Consider the following 20,330-nt stretch of genomic DNA (forward strand, 5'->3'; position numbering starts at 1 on the left):
CCATGCCCCCTAAGTCCCATCTCAAGCCCCTACACCCACCAGAACTTAATAGTCCAGGAAAATTAACTGGGGAAAATATGTAATGCACTGATGTCTAACAATAGAAACAGGATATGATTTCTAAATGTATCTGCTTTTCCTGCCCTTCTACAGCAACCTCCCCCATTCCTCCACAACTAAAACATGGAAGACACTTAACTGACAAGCAAAGAATCTCTAAAATGGTTTTGCACATTAAAGTAAACTATGCTGACTGAGACGGAAGGGGATGAGATATATTTTAAAGATGAAAGTTATACTGAAGTACATAAATGCTATTAGGCATGCAAATCTGAATGTAGTCCAGAAAACTGAATATGTTATATTAATCAGTAAAAAAGCATGCAAAAATAAATTTTTTAAAGCAACAACAATTACAATCTAAGCTTTAATATACTCCCCTATTAGGCTGGTAAAAGAGTTGAGATACAGCAGAATATACGACTTATCTTGAATAAATGTAAAAATGCTTCCTCTCCTAGCCTGCTATGTTCTAAAATCTTGGTAAGTCTACAAACCAAAGTAGTATTAAAGTAAAAATGTATTTAAATTTAAGAAAATGTAAACTTCTTAAAGGACTATTTTTCTCTACCAAAGTTTAATTAAAAGAATGCTTATCCAAATATAAACAATATTAAGAGAAAGTAAAGCAGTAAATTATTACCGATGGAAAAATATGAGACTAGTGTGGAGGATGGCAATGCTTTCCAGACCAGGGACACCAAAGTAGTCCAAAGGCTCTCAGAGCTTGTCTAGGCCTTGACAGGATTTTTAGCACTTCTTAAAAACCCGTTGAATAGCTTCAATAATTGGGGAAGAAACGTCTTAAAAACGAGATCAACAGAAACCTAAATTAATTTTTATTCTGATGAGAGAGTGCGCATGCGCTCGCTCTCTCTCGCACTCTCTCTCGCTCGCTCTCCTCTGTTAAATTGCCTACCCACATACTTGGGAAATTATGTCCTGTTTTAAATATCTCATTGGTGAGCAACAGACAGGAGGAGCCCCAAATGTCAGACACTTGTCTGGCACACATACATAGAGAAGCTGGCTCCGGCAGGAACTCAAGCTGTGAGACTCAGCTAATTCCTATGTGGGTGAGAAAATGAGGGCACTTGGCCACCGCTCTCTATAGAAGCCATTGAAATGGTGGAACCTTCTGAGATTTTGCTATAGGTATGGCCATTATGCTAGTACCAGGCTGTGGGTTTTCTTTCTTTCTTGTTCTTATCAGAAGAAACAATAAGCAAACAACCTGCTAGCCTTTGAGAACATGAGCAAGGGAAATGCCAATTCCTGGCTCAATGTCATTTGCATGTTTCCCTTTTCCCAGTGTCAATCTTGCTACAGAATCATAGACTGGAAAGGGCTTTAGAGATCCCACAGCCCTATTGTTTCATTTTACAGATGGAGAAGCTGAGGCCTATTAAGTGACTTCACTAAGGCTTTACAGTTAGAAATAGACTGAGAACCTTTATTTTCTTTTTAACCTCCTTTGGCTAGCATTTTTGAAGTCCTTTATATCTTGGCCTGGTCACTCGTCCTTTCTCCTTCTATCATCTTTCATTTTATCTGTCTCCTCCTACCAACTAACACACTATTATTTTGAGGACAGCTGCCTCACTCTCAACTCCTATTACCCAATACCTCATTTTTGCCTAAACAGGAATTACCAAGAACCTCCAGAAATCTAGACCAAGCACTGTAAAGCAAAGGCAAGCAGTAGTAGCTGGGTATTACTGCTTCTAATAAAAGTGAGAAGAATCCAGGAATTAAAAGTCAGCAATGGTAGGCATCTGTGATTGTGCAAACACAATATTTATGAACTAGAGATTTAACCCTAAGGTACTTAGCCAGAGGCCAGCACATAGCCAGGACTAAGAATGGAGCCTTATGAATGAAAACCACACTCAGATTACACAGTTAGTGGAACAAGGTTATATATTTGTCCGAGAGGACAGTCAGATAAGTAGAAATTGTAAGACAATAACAGACTATTGGAAATGGTAAGAATAACCATACAGTCATGCACCACATAATGTTTCTGTCGACAACAAACCACATCCCACAACATAATGGAGCTCAAAAATTCCTCTAGCTCAGTGGCATCATAACCAACTAAACACCTTAACACAATGCATTACCTTTTCTATGTTTAGATATGTTCAGATACACAAATACTTATTACTGAGATACAACTGCCTACAGTATTCACTCCAGTAACATGCTATGCAGGTTTACAGACAAGAATAATATGCTATACTCTACAGCGTAGGCATGTAGCAGGATATACGATCTAGGTTTGTGTTAGGTACACTCTATGATGTTCACACAATGATAAAATCACCTAACTACGTAATTCCCAGAACATATCCACATCATTAAGCAATGTATGACTGCATAACCTGACCATCCAAATCACATTTCCTAACGTTTCCCCAAAAGTTCCTTTTAAATGTGCGTCAAATTTACTGGCAAAAGGAAGCTGAGGAGGTGGCTAAACTAAGAGTCAGTCTAATTGATACGTTGGGGCTAATTATCTACAAAAATAATGCAAAAGGGGTCACATAACTAAACACTTAACAGTAGTAGGGAGAATGGTGAAATGAGTGACACAGACAAACATCTGTACAATATACAATGCTTTGGCAAAAAAGAAAAGACATATAGTATCAGGTAAATTTTCAACTGAAATATACAAATCAAATTTCCACTTTGAGAAAGATTAGAACTATTTATAGATCACTCTAAAATGAGAAAACTATTTCATTTCAATGAAAATACTCAGGAAAAATATAGAAATAAAGGAAATTACTGAATAGCAACTTTAACAATTAAGCAGCCAACTTGAAAATGTTACTTAAACATCTTTAATATCCAATGAAAGGAAGCCACAGGTGGCATATTTCCTCTATGATTTCATATTATATATTACACTAAACAATGTTCCAGGGTTACTTTACAACTGAAGATTGGGATTGACAAATTATGCCAAAATTACTTATTGCAGTAGGTACACAAGTAGTGACCTCACACATTTTTCTACCCTTAGTAAAGTAACAATACTAAGCAATGTATTATAAAAATGTAGAATAATTCCTTGATAAACTCATCTTTACACAACTGACTATTTATCATTATTAAACATTACTGACTGCATTCGGTATAAAGTTTATAAACAGGGCTCAGACTGTTTTAAAATAATTCGTGTCTAACATGAAAATAAATATATAAGTGGGACAATGAACTGAACAATAACAGTATAACAGATAATGAAATATTACATCATTAGATCTTAATCTAAAATCCTTTGACCAGGAGAGTTATGCAAACCTAGTAAAAGCAACCCATTATAAGGCTGCAGAATAAAACTAAAACATAACTTTGGGCTAGAATTCTATTAATTCAGTGTGATAAGACTGGTTATCAAATAATAATCCAAGCCTGTGATTGGCAGCTTGTCTGTGCTTTATTTTTTAAAGTGGAGGAAAAGGAATAATTATTATTTAATGAGTATAGATTGGTAAGCAAAGTCTTTCAAAACTTTTTGGGCTCATTAAAAAAGGAATGGTCAAAGGATTCTTAGGTAGCAAAAAGATTAGAATAGGTATTTTCTCAGCCTCCCCTAATAATAAAGCCAACACGTATTGAACACATATTGTGTCAAATACTGAGCAAAGTACATTACATAAATTATCTCCTTTAATCCTCACAAAACCCCATAAGGCAGGCAAGATTGATCCTATTTTTCAAATGAGAAAACTGAGGTTAAGTGAAGGTAATAACTTGTCCAAAGTCACACAGCTAATGAGATTATCTGAAATCTGACTCCAAAGCCTGTTCTTCACCAGTATACTTATTCTATCCATCTATTTAAAGAACAAAACCTATTTATACCTATTTATTGATACTCTAAATATATTTCAATTTTTAACTGATTTGTTTTCACTAAGAACACTCTGCATTTGATATGAAATAAAAACTACAAAAATAAAGATTTTTTAAGCAATATAACTTGTCATAAAATACACTTTCAAAAATCTAGCCTGCAACACAAGACCTTGTCTCTACAAAAAAAAAAAAAAAAAAAAAATTGAAATGTTTTAAATTTTAAAATGATGGCAATAGCCTGTAGTCCTAGCTACTCAGGAGGCTGAAGCAGGAGGACCACTTGAGTCCAGGAGATCGAGGCTGCAGTGAGCTATGACTATGCCACTGCACTCCAGTCTGAGTGACAGAGCAAGACCCTGTTTCAAAAAAGGAAAAATCTTACTGGCAAAAACTAACTGGTAAACTGTAGGACTACATTTTTAAACAAAAATACCTAACCTATTTTAGCAAGACCAGTATTTAAACATAGTGTTACTTTATTAAATGTTTTGGATTCTTTGAGGCAGTCCAACACACATGAACTACTATGCCCTGTAAGGTTACTTTATAAAAATATCGCAATTAATTATAGTAAAATGTGTAATAGTACAGATAAATCCATTATCAAGATTTAAAAGTTTATATGCTGTTACTATGTCTTTCTAAGCTTACTTAAGGAAGATATTACTGTTTCAGTATGTCTTTTAGAGTATATATTGCTGTGAAAAGAGAATCGATGACACAAGAAGCAGCCCAAGATTGGACTCAGTAGTTCTCCTGAAAATCTCTCACTGAACAAATAAAATACAAAAAGTAATATAAGATCACTCCCAGTTTAAAAGTATATGGCACACAGTACCGCAGAGAATCTAAAAGTTTTCAGATAAAGAGCCAAATTAAACAATCAAACCAGCCTATTCCAACAGCGTGAAGTAGGGATTGCATTCGTTTCTGTTTTTGGTTTTTTGAGACAAGGTCTTGATCTGTCACCCAGGCTGAAGTGCAGTAGCATGATCACAGCCCACTGTAACCTTAAACTCCTGGGCTAAACAACTCTCTCACCTCAGCCTCCTGAGTAGCTTGGACTACAGGCACACACCACCAAGCCTGGCTAATTTTATTTTTCTTTTTTTTGTAGAAATGAAATCTTGTGGCCTTGTTGCCCAGGCTGCTCTTGAACTCATGGCCTCAGGTGATCCTTCCGCCTCAGCCCCAAAGTTCTGGGATTCTAAATGTGAACCAATACACCCAGCCAGAGTTATCTAAATAATGTTAATACTATTTTATTATGAATTAGCCTGATAATCACTATTGCCATTTATTTTTCTAGTGCCATTTATTTTTTCAGTGCAGTTTTGTTAAAGATTATACAATAAAAAGTATATCACTAATTATGCCATGTAAAGTGTTATAAGAATGTACAATTACTGATATATGCTAACCATATGAAATTTAACAAGTATAAAGGCACATATCACCAAATAGTATGATTCTCAGGGTAACCTAAGTTTTAAAATAAAGATTAAAATATCTACAAAAGATAATCAACATTATGCCCATAGGACTAATGCTGACATTCAGACAGTGCCAAAGATACCAATCTTTATATTGTTATACGTTGTGGTAATATGTATTAGTACACGAAGATAGGTTTTGATGTAAAAGTGCCAATTAAGATCGTACGTTAAACTCCATAAAAATAAGCCTATTATATGCTTCAATGCATATATAATTAAAAAATTTTTCTTTAAATAAAAGTTCTAGTGAGTTCACATTCTTAGTGATAATAATCTCATGTTGCAAACAGCACAGCACCCTCTGGTGCATCTGTTATAAGAAATATAAAATTCCCACAGAAAAGGACAGAATTATACAGTAACGTGAACCTTAGAAATCAATAGGTTGATAGTTTTTATTTACTGCAGTACATATTTTTGAACATTAATACTTAAAAATATTATCATTTTAAAAGATCACTATAAACTTTATAGCAGTAAATGAAGTCAGGAAAACGCTTAGTTTGAAAATATTTAACCAACAAAAACAATACCTATTTCCAACATATAAAAAATGCTGTCAAAAAATTATTTCAGTGAAGGACGACAAAAGTTAACTTGTCATGTTAACCAAATTTCACTTTATTCAAATTGGCCCTGGGGTTTGACTTGGGTGTGTAAAATGTTCCTGTGTACTTTTTCTGGATTCAAAGGGAATTTACCATTATTTATAAGAATTGATAAGTGTTTTGTGAAAGAATCTGCAAGTTCTACAACTTAAAAATAGAATAATATTCAGAAATAAAAGTTACGTTAAATTATGAATCTTTAGTAGTTCAAAACTTATACTTTATTTAAAAAAAACTTTTCCTAGGAAAATAATTAACCCTTAAAGTAGATTTTACTAACAACAAAAGCAAAGGATGCCACCTGCTTTAGACAGCCCTTTTGTCAACCACTGGAAGTCCCAATACAATGCAGTAAAAAATGAAAGTGACACCTGTTTAAAGCAGCCATCTGTCCCTAACAAGCTAGATTTAATCAAATCCACTTAATCTTGGATTTCCAAAATATGGGAACACTATGTAACTGAATAGAGAGGAATTTAAAACATACTTTGTGATGGCCACTGGGAATATATACCAAAAAGTTAAAGGCAAATTATTCAGTTATGAAAACTGTTTTTAAAGTAACTAAGCTCAAATAGAGGATTTTTAGCCAATGGTTCAGCATAAAAACAAAATAATCAGGAGCCTCTCCAAAATGTTAAAGTTTACTTCTTCCCTATTCTCATTTCTTGTAACACATTCTCACTATGAATACTAAGAACAAAGTAACATTCCTATTAGTGTTCTGGAAAAGTGTGTTTGTGTGTGTGTGTGTGTGTGTGTAACTCTTGCCACATATCTTCTGCTATGCCCACCCATTTAAACACAAACACACACACAAATAAACCCACACTTTAAAATCTGAAAACCAAAAATCATTATATTCTACCTGCTAATTTCTTCAGCTGGAGAATACCAACACAATATCAACTTTCTCAAGAAATGAAAAACGTTACCAATATATTATCATTTAAACGATGCATAAAATCCAACTTGCTTTTAAGATTCATTCATTTTTTAATTGCTATTTTTAACGGTAAAAAAATCACCATAATAAATTTGTTTAGGTAAAATACACTGTTCCGGGTTAAAGCATATTAAGCTTATAAACTATAACCTTTTATTTGAGTACCAAAGTAGAGTACAAGACTATTTGAGTACTGGAGAAATAATACAGAAAAACTAAGCACCACTACAACATTTAATGAAAACATTGTGAAACGATGCAAAATTTCTAGAAATTCATTAGTTTGCCAAACATGTGTATACGTGTGATGCCGACACCATTTAATATAATTCACAGGCAAAACAAACCAAAAAGACTGAGGCATTATGGCATACATTGAATCACAGACATTTAACTATTCAAAACAAGTTACAAGTGACTTCTGCTTAATAGTTTTAGTTTCAAAGCATGATCACTTTTACAAACTTCTATTAGTATAAAAACTAAAAACACAAGAAAGTATCAATATGTAATATAGTCCCTTCTAGGAAAAATATTAAGAAAGAATAAAGTAAAAGCTAAGTATCTACTCTTGGGTTTAATTTTTAAATTTACCATTTCTTAGTGTTTCTGATTATTTAAGCAATTCCACAGCAGCTCTAATAGCAATTTTATTCCACATATATGCTTCAAAAAATGGAAAAGTAATGAAATTCAATTTAAGTTCTGCTCTCAAATCAACTTGTGAATGAAAATCTAAATCACAGAAAACCTGAACTATACATGAGTGAAATGCCTCAAAAAAGTTCTCAGACACTGCAAATATTAAATTGTAACATTCCAGCATATAATTTACTTAACTGAAAACCTATTATGTAAATGGCATAAGGTCTGAAACTGTCCCAAGACAGCAAAACTCCTATTAACTTCAGAGAGTTTATAGGACCCAGGAGCTTCATCATCCAAAAGTGTTCAGGCATTTGACACTCAATCTGAACAAAAAAAAGTACAAGTTAGTATTAGAGATTTGCATGGAACCCAGTTTGGGGAGGGGAGGAATAATTATAAAGAATTCTGAGTGCTCTGAGAAAGATTTCTTTCAGAACAAAATATCGTCTTCATTTAAAATAGCAATCGCAAGGAAATGAACTGAAGTTTTTTTTTAATCTCAACTCTTAGTTTACAAAATATTAGCCTTAATAGCATTATAATTACCTACCCTGCTCATTGACAATCTCAAGAATAATTAGTACTGTCACATTATTCACAAGCTGCTGTCAGTTAAATCAATATATGTTTGCTGTTAGAAGACTATTTGAATAAGCATTTTAAAACTGTAAATTAAAAACTTCAATATGTGCAGCTATAATAGTACGTTATATTTGTTTTAGCACACATTCATTTTCAAAACTCTTTATTGATAAATCTATTAACTAAAAGTTAAGCTGAAAAAAATGAACAAATTTAGGGGATCTGTAAAACTGGGTTAACGCTAACCAAGAACCTACTACATAAGGACTAATAAGTATTCAAATCTACAGAGAAATGTAATTTTTAAAAGAAATACTTAAAAAGGAGAAAGTTCTCTCTCCTGAGCAGGTTCAAGTCACTGTCCAAAGAAAATCAAAAAGTAAATAAAAAGAATATGTTAAGTACAAACATGCCTAGATCTTAACCACAAAGAAAGTGAAATATACACACGTTTCAAGTTGAGAAGCTTCATACATTCTTTATGAACTTGACTTCAATTTCAACTCTCAAAGGAAAATGAACAGAGTAGATTAAAAAAAAAAAAAAACTCTTAAAGTACCATAACTGTCACAAATAACATTGTGAACTGAGTTCTCACAAAGCTTCCTTGTGTCCCTTCCCTGTTCATCACAAAGTCTCATAACCACAATGAAAATTGTTAACACTCTACTGCGGAGAAAGAGGATCATCAAAGTGAAAGGGAACCTCACTACTACCCCTCCCACCTCCACATGAAGGATAAAGCACTGTCAATAACTACTAACCCAAGTATCACAGATGCCGTGCATCCGGTTTAAATCACAAGCACACACACACACACACACACACACACACACACTCCAAAGAAGAGAGAGGAGACAGACTTTAAAAAAGAAAAATCTCTTTCCCAGTACAGCAAAGGGAGCCCAACGAAGAGGCCCCAGGTTTCCATGTGTGTGCAAGGGGTATGGGGGGGTGGGGGAGTAGAAAGAGGGGGAGGGAAGAGTGCGGAATGGATATTAAGACTGTTTGCCGCACAAAGAAAACACAGTTTTAAAAAGAAAACGGAAAACCGTGAAGCTGATGATGGTGAAAGAAGAGCAGCCCATTCAGCACCAAGCAAAGAGGGGCAAAAATGAAGGGAATAGGCGGTGGGAAAAGTTCACCAACGTACGAGGATAAAAATAACAAAACCCATAACAAGGCCCCACAAGTGAACAACAACAACAACAAAACACCACCTCTTGGGTCCCCCCCCCCTGCACACTGTTGTCTATTTTGGCTTTGAAAGAAGCAGGAAACAAGCAGCGTTAGAAGAGAAGAAAATTAAAGAAAGAACAAATTCTTATCTCTTCACCTGACCCTTCTCCTCATACCAGACCTAAGGGAAAGATCCGGCATCCGCATCGGAAAACTGTGGCTCCCTCTCCCGCTCGGCTCGCAGCCCCCCAATCTCCCGCTCCATCCCTGAAGTGCGGCCGGCGCAGGGCCGGGGCCGGCGGGCGGCGCGGCGCCCACACCCCCGACCCAGCCGCGGCGCGCAGGGTCCATTGTAAACAAGCCCGGGGAACAGAGCCCCTCGGCGGCGGCGCCGCAGCGGCAGCCCCCGTGTCAGGAGTGAGACCCCTGCACAGCCACACTCGGCTCGCACACACGAACACACACACGCACGGACACACGCGTTCACACGCAGCCACACGCTCCCACACACATGTAGAGACCGAAGAATATTCACCTTGGCTGTGGATTATTGTGGTGTTGTTGGTGGGTGATGGAGATGGTGGTGGTGGGGAGGAGGAGGAGGAAGAGGAGGAGGAGGAGGAGAGGAGTAGTTGTTGTTGATGGGTAACAGTCGCCAGGACTACGGTGACTATGGCGCTTGATTCACAAGGCAACGGTTGCTATAACTCACAAAAGAGAGAGAGAGAGGGAGAGAGAGAGCGAGAGGGAGAGGGAGACACTCGCACGGGGAGGGGTGGGGGAGGGAAGAGGGGAGGAGGCGGGCCCGGCCAAGCCGCCGGAAGGGGAGGGAGCAGCGCTGTGACTGACGGTCCCCAAAGCCGGGCGGGGTGGTGGGGTGGCGGGGTGACGGGGCACGAGGCCGGGATTCCAACACAGGACTCCGAAGAGGTTCGCCTATGCTTGGTTGGGGCTGAGGTCACCAAGAGTCCTCTCAGAGGGACGTTACTACACGCGCTGGCGAAGCCCAGGAGAATTTAGAGTCGCGGTGCGAGGATTACTATCTGTGAAACGAGGGCTGCCTTTCCCGGCAGCCAGCTTTGTGCAGAGACGTCCCGGAGCCACGAGAGAGTAACGGCTAACCCGAGGGAGGGGGTGGCGAGGGTGATTCCAGGCACTTTGTGGAAAAACGAGCTATGGCTAAGGAAGAATCCACTTTGAAGAGCAACCCCCGCCCCTGCCCGATACGTTACTTCCGGGGCGGGGCGGGCAGAGGGGCCCGGATGTGCCGCCGTTTTTTTTCGTTTCTGAGGTGCCAGCGGTGTTCTTGGTCGCGTCAGCCTGCTGGCTTTTCGCTTTCCTGGACGCTTCAGGGCTCCGCGGCCTGAGCTGGACTGGAGGATCCGCGTCACTCTCGCCCTCTTGCTTTCCGCGCTCTGACCCACTCCCGCCTCCTGAGGGCACGACTTGGAGGAGCGCGGGCGGCGGGGCGTGAGCGAGCAGCCTCTGCCGCCATCTTAGAGAAGGCGAGCGTGGGGTGCGCGTGGGCGCGAGCCGGCCTCCCGCGGCCCAGCCGCAGAGTGGCGCGGAGAGGTGAGGTCCAAGCGTGTCCGGCCCTCACTCCAGAACGAAAAGGCGAGGTCATCACTCCCTGCTTACAGGGCTGGGAGTAATTGCCTGTAGAGAGCAAGAAATTGCCCTGCCCGTAGGCTGAGAAAACGCATTTGGCGAGTCTCCTCGACGGAGGGCGTAGAGGGGCGGGGTAACTTACACCTGCCTGCGACACCATCCTGTTAGTTTCTAGTTTTGTTAGTTTAAGCCCTTACGTGCTCATCCCTTTTTAAAGACTGAACCGGGGCTTGAGCTCAAGCCTGGATCCTGTTACCTACCTTGCCCTCAGCCCCACTTACTCAGCCTACTGTAGCTGAGGGTCTTGCTATTTCCGGCTGAATTGAGATAGACGAATGGCTTCCGTCTGTGTTGAATGTTGTTAACATAACCTGCCATCTCAAACGCGTTGATAAGGCACAGCGTCTAATGCCTCATGGTTCGAACAGACTCCTCCAGTTCTCTGCAGACTCGAGTCCAGCAGGCACATGCCCCCAGGCCCTGCCAATACCCAAAATCTCCCAACATTTGCCACTAAGCTGCTTATCCAAGACAATGACATATTAGAAGTAGAGCGTTAGGAAGTCAGTTCTCCTCTTGAGGCTTAATTTTTGCACCTGCAAATAAGGGATTTGGGCCGGCATGAGTTCACCAGCGCTAAAATAATACTGAGCTCATTCTGTTTCCCAGAACTGGTACGAAGTGTTTTACATACATTATCCCATGTAATCCCAACAACACCAGTGCTAGGTAATACTCGCATTTGAGGAAAAACAGGCACAGAGTCCTAAAAGTCCGTGGTTTTAGTTTATGACTGTGTGCCATGGAATACAAAGTTACCGTGTTTTGGGAACCAGCTACTTTGGGTACATTTTAAAAAGTAATATTGTTGCCTTTGATAATCTCACGAGTTAGAGATGTTCTTACAATAATAATGTGGTGCAGTAGTGAACAGTGGTGAGCCTAGTGCTAAAGCTAAAAGGTTTCCTGACCCACTGTGGTAGTAAGGGTTTCTAGTCAGAGAAATGACTGTGGTGACCAATGTGGGTCCCATTTTACATACAGATGGGAAATGAGGTACATATTCCAGCTTTATGAAAACTGGTAGTCCTTATGAATATTCACTTTATTACATTTACTGATAAAGTCCTCATTCCTGTAATGGTGTGTAGGGCTGTATGCTCACACTACATGGCTCTCTGAATCGCTTTGTTTTTTAAGTTCCATTGTCTGTTACAGTTTGCCTTTCCCTTCTTTCATTGTCAGCTGTTGCTTTTTACTGCTGTCAGTGAACATAGTTCTATTATCCTCACCACCCTTTTAATTTACTACTCTTAATCTACAGGCAAGAAAACCATATAGTGAAGCTTGTGCAAAACTGTATCTCAAGAGTATAAATAGGTGCTGTGAGGGACTATTAAAAAAATAAGTGCAACCCTTGTGCTAGAACATTATAAAATTAGTTTTAAGCTGCTTAATTTTTTTTTTTAAATGCCTTATAGGTTTGATCTTTTCCAGAGTTAGGAATAGATACATTTCCTGAAGTTAATTCTTGAAAATTTAGAATTTAAAATATTTTCCCATGTTTTAGGATACTTGATGATGATACAATTCTAACCATATTGAGGTTAATATTTGAAATGTTCAGTGTTCCTGCCTGATAGGGTTTGGCTTTGTATCTCAGCTCTCATGTCAAATCGTAATCTGCATGTGTTGAAGGAGGGGCCCCGTGGGAGATAATTGGGTCCTGGGGGCAATTTCTGATGGTTTAGCACCATCCCACTAGTGCTGTTTCATGAATGAGTTCTCAAGAGATCTGGTTGTTTAAAAGTATTTATCACTACCCTTCTCTCACCTGCCACAATGTGAAGAAAGTCCTTGTACCTTTCACCTTCCGCCATGATCGTAAGTTTCCCTGAGGCCTCCCAGTCATGCTTACTCTTAAGCCTGCAGAACTGTGAGTCAGTTAAACCTCTTTTCTTCATAAATTACCCAGTCTCAGGTAGTTCTTTATAGCAGTGTGAAAACGTACAAATACACCACCACACTGAATCAAATAAGCAAGATACCAATTCAAGCTATAGAATCGAAAATACGGATTTTACATGCATGTATTGTTTAATACTGTTAATTAGTTACAAAAGAACCCAGAAACCTTTTAACCCATGGTCATTGCTTGTAGGATTTTTTTTAACGATTTTTTAAAGCTGCATAGATGCATCTTCACATATGTTGCATGTATGTTTCAGAAATAGATTATTTGCTAAGAGGTCACAGAAAAGACCCAGTATTGGACCACTCTAACAGTTATCACCTATTATAGTACAAAACACACTGTGTGATTGATAAAAAAAAGGTACATAACCAAGCTAAAGTGGGGCAGACATAGTTCCTGAATGTAAAATGTTCAACATTATCTATTAATTTAGAATGTTGTGTTTTAACTTTGGATTCTTTTCTTTCTCTCCGATCAGAATGATTGGAAGAGACAGGGAATAACACATTTGTATCTGAACTACTTGAAGAAAAATCTGAAGCCCTGATTATATATATAGATTGTGCATTTCGTAAGTTACTTTTAACACATTTGTAGTGGTACATTTTCTTTTCTGTATTATCTATTAGGGTGTTTTTGCCTATTCATATCCACTGCATATTCAAGGACTTAATAAGTTTTTTCATTATTAATACTTTAAAAAAGAAAGGATGCATATGAAAAGATAAAATACTGCTATGTGATAGGCTTGCTTCTGAAAAATATCAGAGTTTTGAAAACTAATATAGTCTGTGGCATCTTATTGTTGAATTTGTGATGAATCTTTATAAGAAAGAAATCATACCTGTTGTAAATTTTTTCATTTGATTATACCCTATTTTCTTCAATTGAGAGAGAGATGTGTAGAGTCATGGATTCTCTTATATAAAATGTATTGTTTCATTTCTACCAGTATTTATTGAGCACTTATGTAGAATACTGGATAATTATATTACTGGATTACTAATTGCCTTTACTAGATCTGAAATTCTGTGGATATGTGATAATTATTAAAAAATGACAGAGAGTGATAGGGGCCGAGATAATTCAAAACTGAACATAATTTGCCACCATTCTCTGGAGCACCCTCAAGCCTACCTATCCCCACCTAAAGTATGTTTTGGTTTGGAAAACAGTGCAATAATATTTTCTTCTAGATTTGTCTTTCTTTGTTTTCTTTAAGTAATACAAACCAGCTGATTACTCCAGCAGTTCTGAAGAGTGTGTGTAGAGTGTGTATGCCCATGTGTACACACGTTTGTGTGCATCTGTGTGTCTTGGAATTACATTTTTACTCCAACACAGAAAGATGATAATAGAATCATAAGTTGACTACCTTTGCTTAACACCAAAGTAAATTACCTTTTGATGTACACATGCAGCTTTAAAAGAAATAGCCTGGGGCCAGGCGCGGTGACTCACGCCTGTAGTCTCAACACTGGGAGGCCGAGGCAAGTGGATCACCTGAGGTCGGGAATTTAAGACCAGCCTGACCAACATGGAGAAACCCCATCTCTACTAACAATACAAAATTAGCCGGGTGTAGTGGCACATACCTGTAATCACAGCTACTTGGGAGGCTGAGGCAGGAGAATCACTTGAACCTGGGAGGTGGAGGTTGCGGTGAGCCGAGATCACACCATTGCACTCCAGCCTGGCCAACAAGAGCAAAACTCCGTCTCAAAAAAAGAAATAGTCTGGAAACAATTCAAATGTGTATCAATAGGAGGATGGGAAAACTGTGGGCCCAGCACAAGGACTAACACCTGTAATTCCAACACTCTGGGAGGCTAAGCCATGAGGATCACTTGAGGCCAGGAGTTTGAGACCAGCCTGAGCAACATAGCGAGACCCTGTCTTTACAAAAAAATTTAAAGCTTAGCTGAGCATGTTGGCACATGCCTGGAGTCCCAGCTACTTGGGAGACTGAAGCAAGAGGATTGCATGAATCCAGGAGTTCAAGTTTGCAGTGAGCCATGATCACTCCACTGTACTTCAGCCTGGGTGAGAGCAAGACCTTGTCTTAAAGAAGTAAAAAAGAGTAAAACAAATTGTGATACAGTCATACAATGGAGTACCATTGAGCAAGTCAAAGGAAAGGACTGCTGATACAACACAGATAAATCTCAAAAACATTGCATTTGGCAAAAGAAGCCAGACTCATAGCATATGAGTCCATTTATATAAAATTTAAGACCAGGAAAAAGTAATCTATGTTTAGTGTCTTTTTATGGCAGAGGCAGTAGGTTGGGATTTTAGTGGAAAGGATTATGAGGGAACGTGATAGGATGATGAAAATGTTCTGCACTGTCTAAGCTGCACTAATGACATGTAGCTATTAAAATCTAAATATTAATTAATACTTAAATTTAAAATTCAGTTCCACAGTCACACTAGCTACATTTTAAGTGTTCAATAGCCACATGTGGCTACTGCCTGCTAAGTTGGACAGTGCAAATACAGAACACTTCTATTATCTCAGAAGTTCTAGAGAGTTCTAGTCTCTACTGCCTGCTAAGTTGGACAGTGCAAATACAGAACACTTCTATTATCTCAGAAGTTCTAGAGAGTTCTAGTCTAGATCTTGTTTTATGCAGGTGTTTACATTTTTCAACATTGTAATTAATACACATTATATATTTATTATATGCCAGTAATACCTGCCCCCAAACACTATAAATCATTAATAGAATTTTTGTTACTATATTATCTACCTCATTAGTCCACGTTTTCTGTAATATTTTTGTTCAACCCTGCAGAGAAAGGATAAATAGTAAATTCTTGGCAAATTTTCAAATATGTAAGTGTGACATACAATAGATAACATTGATTTTCTGCTCAAAAAAATGAGTTCTGCTACTTTATAATTCTGAATGCATCTAGAAACAAGGAATTTCTTTTGAGGGCTTAAAGTGAGCTCTAGATGAATACAGAAAAAATTTTTTCTGTTAGAATCAACTATCTTAAATACAGTGGAGATCATACAACCTTCTAAGGTAACACTTAAGAGTGTTTGGGAGATATTGGTGCTAACTATGACTAGGTTTAGAAAGTCAAATAAGCTCCGTAGGTAACACTTCAGACTTAAACCTTTTGGAGGTAGAAGAAAACTCAATTTGTAAGTCAAGGATAAAAAGACCTGAATGATCTCAATTCTAAAATTCTGATTTTAATGGATTTTAAGAGATGGAATACCAGGGAAATTGATTCAAAATACTAAATATATGTGTTTATATAGTACTTCAGTGAAATTAAGAAAAATTGTTGATAGAGTAAGTACCTTAATAATGTTAATAAATATTTCTACCAGCATTTTTTAAGACCTTTGTGAACCCCAAGTAGATTTTTACAAGACAATGAGCTTTAACTGTTAAAGATTAATTCCTATAAATGAATCAGCAATTCATGTCAATAATATGTACTGAAAAGTATTTTATTTACTAAATTATTGTCAATTATATATAAAAAAAGATTTTATTTATCCAAATTCTTTAACAAATTATTGTTTTCTCTCTCTCCCTCCCCCTCCCCATTCCTCTCCCTCTCTCTCCCCTTCCCTCCCACTTCCTCCCTCCCCTTCCTGTCCTCCCTCTATCTTTTTTTTTTTTTCTTCTAGTATAATATGTAGTCTGGAGAAAACATCTCCCAAGTTCTGTTGGGCCATTCTTCCTATTGGAAGTATACTAATAGTATCTTCTCACTGGAACATGTCATAGATCTCACCCACCCCACACACCAATATCACAGTAATAATACATAAAACCTTCATTTAAATTGTTTTTGAATGTGTATATCAATGGTTACAGCATATGACTGAACTTTTTTCATCCTTAAAAATGTTTTTTTAAAGCAATATATAACCACTAATGAAGAAAAATAAAGATTACTGATTGACATAACATGTATTTGTCTCCTGATGCCTTTTTTGTTTGTTTTGAAAGGGGGATTTATATGCATGCAATATTTTTCCAAAAAATTTTTTTAGCTTATTTACATTTTTGTTTTGAGGGCAAGGAACACAAAAATATACATTTTACAGTGGAATGTTTAAAACACTTGCCTGCAAGTACTATTTGAAATGTTACGTGGTACTACTTTCTCTCATAAAAGAGATTAAGGGCCAAGTGCCATGCCTTACACCTTTAGTCCCAGCACTTTGGGAGGCCCAGCCTGGGCAAGAAAGAGACTCTGTCTCTACCAAAAAAAATTAAATTAGCTAGGCGTGGTGCGTGCCTGTAGTCCCAGCTATGTGGGAGGCTGAAGCAAGAGTATCACTTGAGCTCAGGAGTTCGAGGCTGCAGAGCCATGGTCACACCACTGCATTCCAGCCCTAGTAACAGAGTAAGACCCTGTCTCAAAAAAAATTGTAAAGATTAAGGCCATTTTAAAAACTTGGTTTGAAGACCTCCAACCCCAAATAATATTAAACACATGAAAATACATCCACATCACATAAAATATACATGACTAAAAATTGAGTTTAAAAATGACATAATAGTATGTTTTGTAGACGTTAGTTTTTTTTGCAACTTTTCATATTTTGAAGTCAACTTTTTTTCTTAGATCCCCAACATTTTCAAAAGACCTTGAGAACTATATAAATCCTAAGCATAGTGATTGATGGATAAAATGGCCCTGAAATAACAGTGGCAAAAGTGAATTTAAAACAATTTTGTTTCTTAGGCTTCTTTCCTTCTTCTTATAGAGGGAGGGATTAAATCCGCTGAGATAAATTATAGTGAACTTTCTGCTAGTTTCACAAAGATAGAAAAAAACTAATAAAAGGGTGATTACTTAAGTGTACTTGAACTCAGTACCCTAATTTGGCACTGCAACCTTTCCTTCATTAAAAATTGATACATCTTTATGAAAAAATAAAGACAGTTGGATTTGCTTTATAGGGTTATCTTACTTGTAACTTCAAATGTGTGACGAGTAATTATAGACTACTTGTTAAATGTTACATCGTTTTTCACCCAGAAGAAACAATCTTTAAAGGAAGAACACTAATTTGTTTGAAAATTGATAATAGATGAGAATTTTTAAGTGAGTAATAAAAAGATTATATAAAACTGTATGACAAAGATTTTTGTAGGGTTAAACATGCCTATTTTGAAAGTAGATACGTTTAAATTCCTCCTTAAATGAAATAAGTAAAATTGCATAAAATATCCATATTATTTTCTTTTGAGCCAGTACTGACTCAATGATCCTACTATGAAAGACAGCACTGACTTTCTGGAAAAACCAGAAACCATCGACTGCTAAGAAACCAGCTGCAGAGGTGGCAGAATTGAATGATGTTTAATAAGTGGATCTACACTGGAGTTTAGGTGGAAGTTCTTCTCACTGCTGAGAGCAAATTAAGGAAGTATCTACTACAAAAGTAATTTCTATAAGACTATTTTTAAGCTAATTTAGTTGTACAATTAAAACATTATAACTTATTAGCATCTCTTGAAAAAGCCATACGTCTGTATTTGACAATCATCTTTGGAAAAGAAACAAAATTCTGAAAGTTTATTGTAGACTTCAAAAAATATAATGCTTACCTGCCACAAACAGGTAAGACAGGCTGGAAGTTGTAATAACTTTTGGGAAGGAAGTTGACAGGAATGTTACTGGAATATCCGCAAACAATCTTAATCTCATGTCAACTATAATGAAGCAATGTAAAGGTGAGAAAAGGAAGAAACATTATCATAATCTACTGAGATGGTTAGTGTGGTCTTTTTTTTTTTTTTTCTCTTTAAGTATTGTTGTCTCATGGGTTGATTGTTTTTTGTTTGTTTTTTTCATTTGTGTAAATGAGCCAAAAGAAACGGAAGCAGTAGTTGTAGAGGTAAGATATGGTTAAGACTTGAGTTAAAGCTATAACTAGGAATAGTGAGAGAGGATATATTCTAAAAAATACTATGGAGGAAATGTTTACAGTACTTGAAAATGTCAAGCATGGTCAATTTTCTAATATTTATTGAGGACTGGCTATATCTGCTATACTGGTTATTATGGACACATGGGGATAAGGAACAAGGAAGAGTGAAAAATACAAAAGAACTTAAAGTCTAAGTTCCTTGTTATGCCAGATTATCTTCTATTTGTGTCTCCATATTCATTCTTGACTCTTTTTTACCTGCCTTTCTAGAAAGCTGACCTTCATGCATTCTGACCACATCATTGCTTTGTGGCTGCCAGTTGGTTTCCATCAGTGGGCAGCACTGGCAGAAAATTGGAGACATGGAGAGAGGAGAGTAAAGTCAGGTTGTTTATTACGTTGTCTCCTACCTTGCAAAGTTGCTTCAAGATAGCCATATCCATTGACTAAGGACTTCTGATAAAGGCTCCTTCCTCTCTTTAGGCTTATGGGCGGTAACAGTTCCATTGCTCTATAGGTTACTGCACCATTCTTTCAGTTTCTCTACACCCACATCTTGGTAAATAGGCCCTTTGTACTTAAATTCTCATCAAACTGCCCCCTTTCTAGTGTATCATCTGTTTCTTGTTGGGACTTTGATAACACCAAATAAACTCTCAGACTAGGAAAAATTTTGCTTGAATTGCCATAACAAAACACTATAGACTGAGTGGCTTAAACAACAGAAATTTTTCTTACACTTCAAGAGACTAGAAATCTGAGATCAAGGTGTCACTGCTTGACACCAAGAGATGGTCTCTTCTGAGGACTTTCTCCCTGGCTTGTAGGTGTCCATCTTCCCCCTGTATCTCCACATGGTCTTTCCTCCATGTGTCTGTGTTCTGTCTCATAAGAACATCAGTCATATTGGATTAGGGCTCAGCCTAATGACATCATTTTAACTAAATTATTTAGTTAAATGTGCTATCTCCAAATACAATCTGAGGCACTACTGGTTAGGACTTCAACATACAAATTCTTCAACATACAAATTTGGATGGGACACAATTCAGTGTATAACACTCTAGTTGAAGAAGAAAGGCATAAGATAAATTAGAAAATATTTCAAGATTATGAGTGTAGGTATGAATATAAGAAAAGGACAGTATTGGACTTACTCTGAGCAGAACATTAGAAAGGGGAAAAGATAGGACTTTTTTTTAATAAGCAGTTTTATAAATAAGCAAATTTCAGTGACAGATTCAAGTGGAGAGGCACATACAAAAGAAGTCCCATGAGCTAAGAACTATCAGATGAGGAGATTGATCTAGGAGCCATGTAAGTAACAGAGTAACAATGATTACCAACATTTATGAAGTATTCTGACAGATTATTATCTGCTCCCCTTCTTTTATGAAAACAGAATTATTCATGTTTTGGGCTGAGCCTGAAGACTTCCTTTCCT

The 20,330-nt window shown here is 37.4% G+C and overlaps 1 protein-coding gene and 1 long non-coding RNA gene across 4 annotated transcripts in view; one reads left to right on the forward strand and one right to left on the reverse strand.

Moving 5' to 3' along the window:
* Positions 1-10,175, reverse strand: part of RFX3 (regulatory factor X3) — a 309,035-nt gene extending 298,860 nt beyond the window's left edge. For 2 of the 3 annotated variants that reach the window (XM_073021548.1, XM_073021549.1), the window contains exon 1: positions 9,925-10,161. The gene's annotated coding sequence lies outside the window, so the exon portion shown is untranslated. Of the gene's footprint in view, positions 1-9,924 lie in introns of all 3 variants that reach the window. The other variant, XM_007969367.3, reaches the window with a different exon arrangement.
* Positions 10,176-10,284: 109 nt separating this feature from the next.
* Positions 10,285-16,912, forward strand: LOC140712921 (uncharacterized). The gene is made up of 2 exons (XR_012094768.1): positions 10,285-15,015; positions 16,628-16,912. It is a non-coding gene; the product is annotated as an uncharacterized lncRNA (long non-coding RNA).
* The last annotated feature ends 3,418 nt before the right edge of the window (positions 16,913-20,330 follow it).

This window comes from Chlorocebus sabaeus, chromosome 12, assembly GCF_047675955.1.
Source record: "Chlorocebus sabaeus isolate Y175 chromosome 12, mChlSab1.0.hap1, whole genome shotgun sequence".
NCBI lineage: Eukaryota > Metazoa > Chordata > Mammalia > Primates > Cercopithecidae > Chlorocebus > Chlorocebus sabaeus.